At 37.1% G+C, this 13,304-nt stretch overlaps 1 long non-coding RNA gene across 1 annotated transcript in view; it reads left to right on the top strand.

The window, feature by feature from the left end:
- LOC143653123 (uncharacterized) overlaps positions 1 to 2,807 on the top strand; it is a 374,619-nt gene extending 371,812 nt beyond the window's left edge. The window contains exon 5 of the long non-coding RNA XR_013161112.1: positions 2,750 to 2,807. This is a non-coding gene — a long non-coding RNA (uncharacterized LOC143653123). The remainder of the gene's footprint in view (positions 1 to 2,749) is intronic.
- Positions 2,808 to 13,304: the final 10,497 nt, after the last annotated feature.

Here is a 13,304-nt window from a genome sequence, read left to right as displayed (position 1 = left end):
TTGGGCTAGTCACATCTCCATGGAGATGGTTTAATCAAGTTTCCAACCAGTAGTACTGAAAAAGGATTGAAAGAAACAGTTGCTTCTACAAGATTGGATCAGGATTAAAACATGGCTTTTCTAGGGTACATAAATCCTTTTAAACTGGCATGGCTTATGCTCTGGTTTGCTAGCTGCTGGAATGTGGTATACCAGAAAAAGAATGGCTTTTAAACGGGGGAATTTTTTAAGTCGCAAGTTAACAGTTCTAAGGCCATGAAAATGTCCCAATTAAAGCAAGTCTATGAAAATATCCAAACAAGACACCAACAAGAGGTTACCTTCACTTTACAAAGGCTGATAAAGTTAAGTTTTCTCTCTTAACTGGAAAGGCACATGGCAACACAATGACCGTCTGTTAGCTTTCTCACCAGGCTTTTTGTTTCATGAAGCTCCCCCGGGGACATTTTCTTTCTTCGTCTCCAAAGGTCTCTGACCTTGTGGGTTCTCATGGTTCTTATGGCTCTGGGGCTCTCTCCGAAATGTTTCCTCTTTTAAAGGATTCCAGTAGACTATTTAGTGAAGACCCACCTCAAATGGGTGGAGTCATATCTACCTCTAATCCAAGGTTAATATCCACAAATGGTGTATCACATCTCTGGAGAAAATCAAATAAAGTTTCCAACCTACAGTACTGAATAGAGATTAGAAGAAATGGCGACCTCCACAAGATGGATCATTATTAAAACATAGTTTTTCTAGGGTACATAATCCCTTCAAACCAGCACACCCTGGATAAAAGGAACATCAGAATTGAATGATCCCTTTGTAAAAGCTATATAGTTATACAATTGTTTCAAAATCAAACTACTGGAACACAGTTCAACAGTTTCAGATCCCTTTAGCCACTCCAATGCACCATTAACTAAGAAGGTTATCTGTAGAATGCATAAGAATAAACTCTCAACTCTGTTTGAAATCTCTCAGCCACTGAAACTTTATTTTGTCTTATTTTTCTCTTCCTCCTTTTGATCAAGAAGGCTTTCTCAAATCCCATGATGCTGTTTCCTGGTTCATCCTGGGAGTTCTGTCCTGTTGCCAGGGAGATTTATACTCCTAGGAGTCATGTCCCATGTAGGGGAGGGGGACAGGTCAGTGAGTTCACCTGCTGAGTTGGCTTAGAGAGAGAGGCTACATCTGAGCAACAAAATAGGTTCTCTGGGGGTGACTCTTAGGCTTAATTATAAGTAGGCTTAGCTTCTTCTTTGCAGGAATAAGTTTCATAGGGACGAAATACAAGATCTAGGCCTTAGCTTATTGTTTGGTTGTCCCCACCACTTTCAAGAATATCAGGAATTCCTCAAATGGGGAATTTCTCCCCGGTTCCCCAAGGTGACTTTGCAGATACTGTTTTATTCTCTCCAAAAATTACTCTGGGATATATCAGGGCATCACACTAAACTGTACAAACCAACAAGATCTCATGCCTATTCAAATTCCATGTAAGTATGGTCTTCGAATAATCTGACCATAGAAGATAAATTCAATAATACGCTAACCAAAGTATAAATTTTGCATCAAATAAACACCTTTCCCTTTAGTCTCACACTGAAGTTGAAATTTTTAAATATAGACCATATTATGTACCCTGTGTTCTAATTTACCTTAGTCCTATGCACTTCAGCTTTATTCATAACTCTAGTCAAAGTCTAATCACTTTTTCAACTATTTTAACAGTTACTTTGTGGGGTAAAGCTGACTCTCATAGCTTCAGCGCTCTAAATCTGAGTCTCAGGTGTCACATAAATACCCAAAGTTTCAGGGAAAGACCAGGTTATATGCAAATTGCTCAGTATCTCAGATTTTATAAATGAGTTACAACTCCAGAATGTATGTCACTGCTGTAACAGTTTACAATTTAGAATCCTATACATTAGACCCCAACATGATAAACACATGTTCTCAACTTCAATTCTCTAAGTTTGTATATTATAGTTAGTCCATATGAGTGAGGCATGATAATATTTGTCTTTTTTTTCTGCTTTTCACTCAACATACAGTCCTTAAGGTTCATTCACTTAATTGCATGCCTCACAACTTCACTCCTTCTTGCAGTCACTCAGTAGTCTGTTATAAGACGTGACTTCTTGACTCATACATTGTGGCAGGGGACTCCATGGCTAACTCGTATTTATCTTTTATGTTTCAGCTTGGGTACCACTTGTGGGAAGCCTTTCCTGTCTCTTATAACTAGTTTTGGTACCCTTCCTATGTGTTCCTCCTTACTTGGTCCTATTTGCTTGCTTGTCTTCCCTCCTAGATTTTAAGCTATTCAGGGTGGGAGTGGGGTACCTTTCAGAGTGCCCTCGGCACATAGTGGAGGCACCATTAATATTTGTTGAATGAATGAATGGTTAAATCTGCATTTAACATAGATCACTTTGGCAGTATTCTCATACAGAGCTCACAGATGCCCAAAATGCAAGGCCATGTTCCCTTTTGCTTATTTGTTTTCACTGAGTAGTTAGTTTGGGTTGTCCTTTTGTAATTAATTTAATTTTTGCTGTCTGTTTTTTTTAACAACATTTAAAAATATTGTCATTTTCAAAATAAAGATGAGAATGTAGATGCAACTACATCTACATTTTTAGTTCAAATTAATTAACTTGGGACTTACTTTTGTTCAGGCAGGCATTGATGTAAAGGTTTTTAATATTTTCTTGTCACCAGTATTTTAAAGCATTTTCATTAAATCACTGTTTTCCCTCAGGAAATCCTAGGAGTACCTCATGCAGTGGAACAGAGATATGATGCTGAATTCTTTAAGCAGATCAGAAATCAGAATATTGTTCTCTCAGCAAGAACTTATGCTCAGGTAATTTCTGATTTCAAAATAAAGTAATTCATGATTTTTAACAGCAATTCTTTGAACCATGCAATTAGTGTTCTCATATTATTATATCATCACATTTTCTTTTTTGTCATTTTATTAATAAACATAGAGAAAATAGCATAATTTAAAAAAATTGTGTTCATTATTTTGAGTTTATAAAGAATTTTTACAATATTAGATTGAGAAACTTGATACAAATTAGGGAAAATCAGGTATATTTCCTATCACTTCTTATCAGTGTTGCACAAAATGTTAGTTTTAAGTTTTTGAATATTGTCATCCAAAATCAGTCCAGTATTTCTAAGATTCACAATGAAAACTTGCCTCTTACCTTTTGTGTATAGGAACGTAATGCTCAGGCCCTAGAAATCCTTTTTACTTACCATGGATCAGACCTCCTTCCTCATCGCCTTGCAATTCTCTCAAACTTCCCAGTGATGACTTCTCCATATGAATATTCTGTTTTGCTTCCCGAAGCCTGGTAAGTAAATATCTTGACTGAACTTCAACTTCTTTTTAAATGATAATGATTTTTTATTCTATGCTGAATATGTTACATTAAAAAAATAATTTATTCAAACTTTTCTTTTTTGGTAATAAAATTATTTCAACCTTATTTTTAAGTGAGTCTGGGGCCAAAGCGTGTCTAATAGAGCAGGATCACCTTAATGTAACCAGGAAGTAACTTTCCCTTTTGTTGAAACTTCTTGATTTACCACTATTTCCTCAGTATGTACTATTCTCTGGTTAATTAACCAGTTTTTGGTATCAAAACATCTGTTTCCCTTAGTTGTATCTTTTAGATAGAAATTGGAGTATAATTTTAATAACTTGAGGTGGTATGGCCCAAGGATCCAGGAACTTCTAAATTCTGCTTTGCCCAATTAACTCTTTCTCTCTCTGATATCCCAGAGGTTGCTATACATATGATGAACAAAGACATAGTTGGTCATTCTTGACATGCGAACATTCTTGACATGGTTACAGTCAATGGCTAACTGTATCATCACATAGTTGTGTATTCAACACCATGATTGTTTTTTTGAACATTTGCAACTCTCCAGCAAAAGAAAAAAAAAAAAAGAACTCATACATGCCATACCTCTTACCACTCCATTTCACTGACTACTAGTATTTCAGTCTACTCAATTTATTTTAACCTCTGTTTTCCCTATTGTTTATTTTTTTATCCATATTTTTTACTCATCTGTCCATACCATAGATAAAAGGAACATCAGACACAAGGTTTTCACAATCACACAGTCACACTGTGAAAGCTATATCATTATACAATCATCTTCAAGAAATATGGCTACTGGAACACAGTCACAGTTTCAGGCACTTCCCTCTAGCCACTCTAATACATCATAAATTAAAAAGGGGATATCTGTATAATGCGTAAGAATAACCTCCAGGATAGCCTCTCAACTTTGTTTGAAATCTCTCAGCCACTGACATTTTTTTTGTCTTATTTCTCTCTTCCTCCTTTTGGTCAAGAAGGCTTTCTCAGTCCCATGATGTTGGGTCCCGATTCATCCAAGGAGTTCTGTCATATCACCAGGGAGATTACACCCCTGGGAAATTTGTCTCATTTCTCTCTTCCCCCTTTTGGTGGAGAAGGCTTTCTCAATCCCTTGATTCTGAGTCCCAGCTCACTCCAGGATTTCTGTCCCATGTTGCCAGAAATGCCTATACCCCTGGGAGTCATGTCCCATGTAAAGATGGGGAGGGCAGTGGGTTCACCTGCCTCGTTGGCTGAGAGAGAGAGAGAGGCCACATCTGAGCAACAAAAGAGATTTTCTGGGGGTGACACGTAGGCGTAATTTTAAGTAGGTTAGCCTATTCTTTGCAAGGATAAGAATAATAGGAAGAACCCCCAAGACTAAAGGCTTGGCTTATTGATTTGATTGTCCCCACTGCTTGTGAGAATATCAGGAATTCTGCAAATGGGGAAGTTGAATTTTCCCCCTTTCTCGGCATTTCCCCAAAGGGACTTTGCAAATATTTCTTTATTCGCTGTTCAGATTACTCTGGGATTTATCAGAGCATCACACTGGACAATCCTACAAAATCTCATGCCCTATTCAAGGTTCCATGTATTTATGGTGTTCAGTTAAACACTCCACATAAGTTAAATTAGGAAAATGCTCCAGTCAAGATATAAACTTTGTACCAAATAAACATTTTTTTGCTTTAGTCTCAAAGAGAAGTTGAAGTTTTAAAATATTAATGGCCATCTATTTTAACATGCTGCAATATTGACGGTCCTTTGTTCTTCTTCATGCAAACAGTTTTTAATTTGTACATTTAGTCACTATCATTGTATACTCTAGGCATTCCAACATTATACCATCTCAGTCTTTATTGTCTGTCTTTCCTTCTGGTTTCATTTGTGCACCCAGCCCTCCTCCCTCTATCATTCTCACATTCAGCTTTATTTGGTGTACTAACATTATTGTGCTATAATTAAGAAGTATTGTGCTATCCGATTTCTGAACTTTTACATTCAGTCCCATTGCACAATCTGTATCCTTTTAGCTTCAATTACCCAGTATCTACCCTATTTCTATCTCCTGATGATATCTGTTCTTAAATGAAATTCTCCAAGTTTATTCATTAATGTTAGTTCATATCAGTGGGACCATACAGTATTTGTCCTTTTATTTCTAGCTAATCTCACTCAGCATAATGTCCTCAAGGTCCATCCACATTGTTACATGCTTTATGACTTTATTCTGTCTTACAATGTGTAATATCCCATTGTATGTATATACCATGGCTTGTTTAGCCATTGGTCTGTTGATGAACATTTGGACTGTTTCCATCTCTTTGCAATTGTAAATAATGCTGCTATAAACATTGCTATGTGAATGTCCATTTGTCTTCTTACCCTTATGTCCTCTTAATAGATACCTAGCAATGGTATTGCCAGATCATATGGCAATTCTATACTTAGCTTCCTGAGGAACCGCCAATCTGCCTTTCACAGCGGTTGTACCATTTTACATTCCCACTGACAGTGGATAAATGTAACTCTTTCTCCACATCCTCTCCAGCACTTGTTTTCTGTTTTAAATTGATAATGGCCATTCTGGTGGTGTGAGATGATATCTCATTGTAGTTTTGATTTGCATTTCCCTAATAGCCAGGAAGTTGAGTATCTTTTCATGTGTCTTTTAGCTATTTGTATTTTGTCTTCCTTGGAGTGTCTATTCATGTCTTCTGCCCATTTTGTAATTGGGTTTTGTCTTTTTGTTGTTGCATTGAACAGTCTCTTTATGTATTGTAGATACTGGACCCTAATCTGATATGTTGTTTCCAAATATTGTCTCCCATTGTGTAGGCTGTCTTTTTGCTTTCTTGACAAAGTTCTTTGATTCACAAAAGTGTTTCATTAAAAAATTTTTTCCCCCATTCATCTAGCTCTTTCTTCAATGCTCATGCTTTGTGTGTAAGATCTAGAAGCGGCCTCTTATTACAAGTTTTATAAGAAATTTCCCTACATTTCCTCCTAAAAGTTTTATGGTCTTAGAGCTAATGTTTAGGTCTTTGATCCATTTTGACTTAATTTTTGTATAGGGTGTGAGTTGTGGATCCTCTTTCATTCCTTTGTATGTGGGTACTCAGTTCTCCAAGCACCATTCATTGAAGAGACTGTTCTGTCCCGAGTGAGTTAGCTTGACTGCCTTATCAAAGATCAGTTAGTCCATAGATGAGAGGGTCTGCATCGGAACATTCTATATGACTCCATTGTGTCAGTGTATCCGGCTTTATGCCAGTACCATGCTGCTTTGATCACTGTAGCTTCCTAATACACCTTAAAGTCAGGAAGTGTGAGACTCCAACTTCATTTTTCTTCTCAGGATATTGTTAGCTATTTGGGGTGTCCTGCCCTTCCAGATGAATTTGGTTATTGTTTTTTCTATTTCTGAAAAGTAAATTTTTGGGATTTTAATTGGTATTGCATTGAATCTATAATTCAATTTAGGTAGAATTAATATCTTAACTATATTTAGTCTTCCAACACATGAACATGGCATGCCTTTCAATTTATTTAGGTCTTCTGTGATTTCTTTATGCAATTTCTTGTAGTTTTCTTTGTATAGGTCTTTTGTATCCTTAGTTAAATTTATTCCTAAATATTTTATTTTTTGTTTGCAATTGTAAATGGAACTTTTTTCTTGTTTCTCCCTCAGATTGCTCATTACTAGTGTATAGAACCACTATAGATTTTTGAGTGTTGATCTTGTAACCTGCCACTTTGCTGTACTCATTTATTAACTCTAGTAGTTTTGCTATGGATTTTTCAGGGTTTTTGACATGTAGTATCATATCATCTGTAAACACTGAGAGTTTTACTTCTTACTTTCCAATTTTGATGCTTTGTATTTCTTTTTCTTGTCTAATTGCTCGGGCTAGAACTTCCACCACAGTGTTGAATAACAATGGTGATAGTGGACATCATTTTCTTGTTCCTGATCTTAGGGAGAAAGTTTTCAGTTTTCCTCCATTGAGGATTATGTTAGCTGTGGGTTTTTCATATATTCCCTTTATCATGTTGAGGAAGTTCCCTTCTATTCCTATCCTTTGAAGTGTTTTCGACAATAAAGAATGTTGAAGTTTGTCATATGCCTTTTCTGCATCAATTGAGATGATCAAGTGGTTTTTCTGCTTTTATTTTTTTATATGGTGTATTACATTAATTGATTTTCTTATGTTGAACCATACTTGCATACCTGGGATGAATCCTACTTGGTCATGATGTATAGTTCTTTTAATGTGCTGCTGGATTTGATTTGCAAGAATTTTGTTGCGAATTTTTGCATCTATATTCCTTAGAGAGATTGGTCTGTAATTTTCTTTTGTTATAGTATCTTTGTCTGGCTTTGGAATGAGGGTAATGCTGGCTTCACAGAATGAGTTAGGTAACCTTCCTCCCCTCCTCTTCAGTTTTTTTGAAGACTTTGAGCAGGATTGGTGTGAATTCTTTCTTGAAAGCTTGTTAGAATTCACATGCAAAGCCATCTGGCCCTGGACTTTTCTTGTTTTGGAGCGTCTTAATGACTGATTCAATTTTTTAATTTGTGATTGGCTTCTTGAAGTCATCTGTTTCTTCTCGAGTCAGTCTCAGTTGTTCAAGCCTTTCTAGGAAGTTGGCCATTTCATCTCTGTTGTCTAGTTTATTAGCATAAAGTTGTCCATAGTATCCTCTCATTATCTGCTTTTTTTCTGCAGGGTTGGTGGCTATGTCTCCTCTCCCATTTTTTATTTTATTTATTCGCATCCTCTCTTTTCCTCTTTTTGTCAACCTTGCTAAGGGTCTATCTATTTTATTGATTCTCTGATAAAATCAACTTCTGGTTTTGTTGAATTTCTTGATCATTTTTATGTTCTCAATTTCATTTATTTCTGCTCTAATTTTCATTTTTTCTTACCTTTTGCTTGTTTTGGAGTTAGTTTGCTGTTCTTTCTCTAGTTCTTCCAAGTGAACAGTCAGTTCTTCAATTTTTGCTCTTCTTTTTTGATATAGGCATGTAAGGCAATAAATTTCCCTCTTAGCTCTGCCTTTGCTGTATTCCATAAATTTTGATATGTTGTATTTTCATTTTCTTTTGCCTTGAGATGTTTACTGATTTCTCTTGGAATTTCTTCCTTGACCCACTGGTTGTTTAAGAGTGTGTTGTTGAGCCTCCATACATTGATGAATTTTCTGGCCCTCTGCCTGTTATTTGTTTGCAGCTTCATTCCTTTACAATCTGAGAAAGTGTTTTGAATGACTTCAATATTTTTAAATTTATGAAACTTTCTTTGTGACCCAGCATGTGGTCTATCCTTGAGAATGATCCATGAACACTTGAGAAAAAGTTGTATCCTGTTGTTGTTTGGTATAATGTTCTATAGATGTCTGTTAAGTCTAGTTCATTTATTGTATTATTCAAATTCTCTGTTTTTTTTATTGATCCTCTGTCTAGATGTTCTGTCCATTGAAGAGAATGGGGAATTGAAGTCTCTATCTATTATGATAGATGTGTCTGTTTCTCTTTTCAGAGTTTTCAGTGTTTGCCTCATGTATTTTGGAGCATGCTGGCTTGGTGCATAAATATTTATGATTGTTAAGTTTTGTTGAATTGTTCCTTTTGTTAATACATAGTGTCATTCTTTGTCTCTTTTAATTGTTTTACATTTGAAGTCTAATTTGTTGAATATTAGTATAGCTCCTCCTGCTCTTTTCTCATTGCTGTTTGCATGAAATATCTTTTCTCAGTCTTTCACTTTCAACCTCTGTTTGTCCTTGGTTCTAAAATGCATTTCTCCTATAGACAGTATGGGTGGGTCCTGCTTTTTAATCCATTCTGCCAGTCTATGTCTTTTGATTGGGGAGTTAATCCATTAACATTTAGTGTTATTACTGCAGGCAGTACTTTCTTTTGCCATTTTGTGTTTTGGATTTATATGTCCTAATTTTTCTTCTTTTTACCTTTATTGATAGTCTTCATTTCTACACTATTCTCCACTCCTTTCTCTGCTTTCTTTTCCTGTCTGCCTTTAGTGCTCCCTTTAGAATTTCTTGCAGGGCCGTTTCTTTGTCACAAATTCAGCCAGTGATTTTTTGTCTGAAAAGATTTTAATTTCCCCCTCATTTTTGAAGGACAAATTTGCTGGATATAGAATTCTTGGTTGGCAGTTTTTCTCTTTTAGAATCTTAAATAGATTATACCACTATTTTCTCACCTCCATGGTTTCTGCCGAGAAATCTATGCATAGTCTTATTGGGCTTCCTTTGTGTGTGATGGATTGCTTTTCTCTTGCTGCTTTCAAAATTCTGTCTTTGACCTCTGACATTCTGACTATAAGTGTCTTGGAGTATGGTATTTGGATCTATCCTGCTTGCGGTACATTTTACTTCTTGGATCTGTAATTTTAAGTCTTTCATAAGCATTGGGAAATTTTCAGTGATAACTTCCTCCATTAGTTTTTTTCTTCCTTTTCCCATCTCTTCTCCTTCTGGGACACCCACAACATGTATATTTATCTGCTTCATATTGTCTGTCAGTTCCCTGAGCCCCCCTCCTATTTTTACATTCTTTTCCTTATATTTTCTTTTGCTTGTTGCATTTCAGATGTCCCATCCTCCAGTTCACTAATCCTATCTTCCATCTCTTGAAAACTTTAACATTGTAAGTTTCCGTTTTTTTTTCATCTCTTCTACTGTGCCTTTCATTTCCATAAGTTCTGTGATTTGTTTTTTTCAGAAAAAAAATTTTCTTCTTGTTTGTTCCTTGCCTTCTTTATATTCTCTCTCAGTTCATTGATTTGATTTTTGATGAGATTTTCCATGTTTGGTTGAACATCTGAATTAATTATTTCAACTCCTGTATCTCATTTGAATTGTTGGTTTGTTCCTTTGACTAGGCCATATCTTCAGTTTTCCTAGGATGACTTGTTATTTTTTTGCTGGCATCTAGACATTTAATTTCCTTAATTAATTCATTCTGGAAATTGTTTTCACTTTTTTACCTAGGATTTTCTTGCTGGATGGCTTCGTTGCCTGCCTGTTCTTTGACATCCAGTTCAGCTTATTCTAGACCTCTACGTTAATTGTTGTTTAACAGATCAGAATTTTTCAGTTCTTCTTTTCTTGTTTCTTGCTCTGCCTGTATGGTGCCTATGTTTTCCCCTTAGAAGGGTCTACATAGGTATCATAGACTGCAGTCAGGTTTTCCCAGACCAGACTGGCCTCCTCTCAGGATGAAAGAGTCACCTGTGTCGGTTTTCCCTGAGGTGAGACCCAGCAGGTTGAAAGACTTTCCTGTGAAGTCTCTCGGCTCTGTGTTTTTCTTATCCTGCCCAGTATGTGGTGCTTTTCTGCCTGCAGGTCCCACCAGCATGAGGTGATGCAATACCTTTAACTTCAGAAGACTCTCCCTGCTGGGGCATGGTGGAGACAGAGGAGAGGTTGAAGGCTGGCTTTAATTGCTTCCTTGAGGGAGGGATTCCACCTGAGCTGGGCCTCACCCCTCTCCTGGGGAAGGCACAGCCTCCAGGTAATTGTGTCCTTTCACCTGACCAGCTTCTGTGTCTCTCAGCCAAGCTAAATCCACTCTTGCCTTGGGCAGTTGGAGCCTGAGAAGTTTTGCAGACTTTGAAAAGAAAACAAAAAAAATCCTTTTAGAGCAGTTCCCCCATTCTTCGGGGTTTATTAATCAAGAGCTTAAGTTGGTATGTTGCTCTATGTATCTCCAAGTCCTATGTGCCCCCTCTTTTATTTTAGGGTCCAGAGCTTTTCAAGTATTATCTTCTGCACTACCCAAAAAAAACCTCTGATTTTTTTTTCCTGTCAGCCCTGCCCTATCTGCGCTGGGGCAAAAACTAGTAACTTTAGCTTTTATTTAACATTTAACTGAGCTGAGGGCCAATTTTCAGTAGTCAGAATTTGTAAATTAATTCCAGATTTGAAGCTTGGTTGAACATAGCCCCTTGCTGATTGTAAAGTCTCCTTTCCCTCCAGGAACCAGCCTGTGGGGGGAGGGGCACGGCCCTCCATGACTTGGGGGACTTACGGCTCTGGGTGGGATTACAGCGGGTCCATCTTGTCCAGACTGGTGTCCGCTGTGTGTCCAGTCACTGATGTGGCCCCAGCTGTTGTTCTGTACTGGTTCTGGCTATTTACTAGCTGCTCTGGAGGACAAACTATATCCCACACCTCACTAAGCCCCCATCTTGGGCTCTATCCCTTTCATTAATTCTTGATCCTAAGGTATTTCACTGTCATCACATTCAGTATGTGTTCTTCAGTGATATGAAATACTGGCAAACCTGAACTTATAATGCAGTACAATAAATCATACTTGTAAGTGACTCATTTTAAGCTGAGTTCCTGTTTTTGCTGGATGCAATATTGCAACTTTGAGCTTCATAAAAAGTAAAAATTAAAACAAAGATTTACATTTATAACTATTTGTTGTATATAAAACATCAAATGCTAAGTGTAAAAGTTAGTACATACATGTTTTCTTTGGAGAATTTTTCTGTATTGACTGTTTTAGTTTATTTTTGTACTACTGTAACACGGTTTGAGGATGCCTTTCTTTGCAGATAACTTTCCTTGTGGCATAAGTATTCTTAATTGTTCTGAGGTCCTACAGTGTTTCTTGTTCAATATTGGGATATCTATGCGAGAGCCAGGTGGTGATGGAGGTGGAGGCAGTGTTTGTTCTTACAGTGGAGGTGGTGGGTGAGGGGTGGTGGGGGGGTGGCTGTGGTGGTGGTGGTGCTGGTATAGGTGGGGTGATGCTTGTGGAGATGGTGGTGATAAAGGTAACAGTGGAAGAGGAGAAATATGAAGATACAGAAGAGAAGGTAGTGGTAAAGGAGGTGGTGGAGGTGGTAGTGGAGGTGGCAGTGGTGGGGGTAGTGGTGGAAGGTGGTGATGATGGTGATGCTGGTGGAGGTGGAGGTGGTGCTTGTGGTACTGTGGATATGATGCTTGGGGTGGAGATGCTGGTGGAGGTGTTTCATGGTAATAAGGATGGTGGTCGCAGTAGTGGCAATAGTAGTGTAAGTGGTGTTCTTAGTGCTGTCAGCGGTAGGACTGGGGGATAGAGAGGGGCAGTTTTTATGCCAGAGACTTCCCTACTCATTTCTGCCCTTTTTTGTTGATTCAAGCCCTTCTGTGTAGAACAGGTTCTCTCAGTTATTTAACCATTTTTCTTGAAATTCTTCAGTGTTTCTCCATTGGAGTTTGTGGCTTCTCTTAAACTGAACTGGTCTCTTCTGAACTCATCCTTTCCTCCTGGACAAAAACTTATTTCTTATTTTCAATCCTGTTTTTAAGCATGTGGAAAAGAGAGTGCCTGGTGGAAATTGTTGCTTATTTCTATCTCACAAATCAGATCACATTTTTTTATTACTGTTGTTTGCCTTGTCTAGATGTCATTTTTCTCAGGATGGTATCAGCAGTGTTTATTGCAGTTTTTAGATATTTGCAAATAGGAATTGTGGTCATTGATATGTATTATGTATCATAAGATAGATCTTGAAAAGTTAACAGGGTCGGATGTATCTTGTATTTCACTAGTTAGGAGAAGCCTTCTTGTTGGTGTTAAAAATAATGGTGCTTTTTATAATGGTTGGTATTTACTGAATGCTTTCAATACACTGGATACTGTTCTAATGGTTTTATATGCATTCACTGAGATAAATACTATTATTATCCTTAATAAGGAAATTGATGCAGATTGAATAACTTTATCAGGATTACACAGCTATGTAAGGTTGGTGTCACAATGTTAGCAGAGGTGAGATTCCTAAGAGCATAATCTTTATTATTATGGTTTAGATCCAAGAAAATATTTGGTGTAGGCTTTGTTTGATAGTATTACAATATTGTTTTATTTTGCTAAAGCTGCTAGGAAGCAATATACCAGAAATG

The sequence above is a fragment of the Tamandua tetradactyla genome, chromosome 13 (genome assembly GCF_023851605.1).
Source record: "Tamandua tetradactyla isolate mTamTet1 chromosome 13, mTamTet1.pri, whole genome shotgun sequence".
Taxonomy (NCBI): Eukaryota; Metazoa; Chordata; class Mammalia; order Pilosa; family Myrmecophagidae; genus Tamandua; species Tamandua tetradactyla.
Note: the sequence above shows the minus strand (reverse complement) of the source record. Positions and strands in the feature narration are given on the sequence as shown.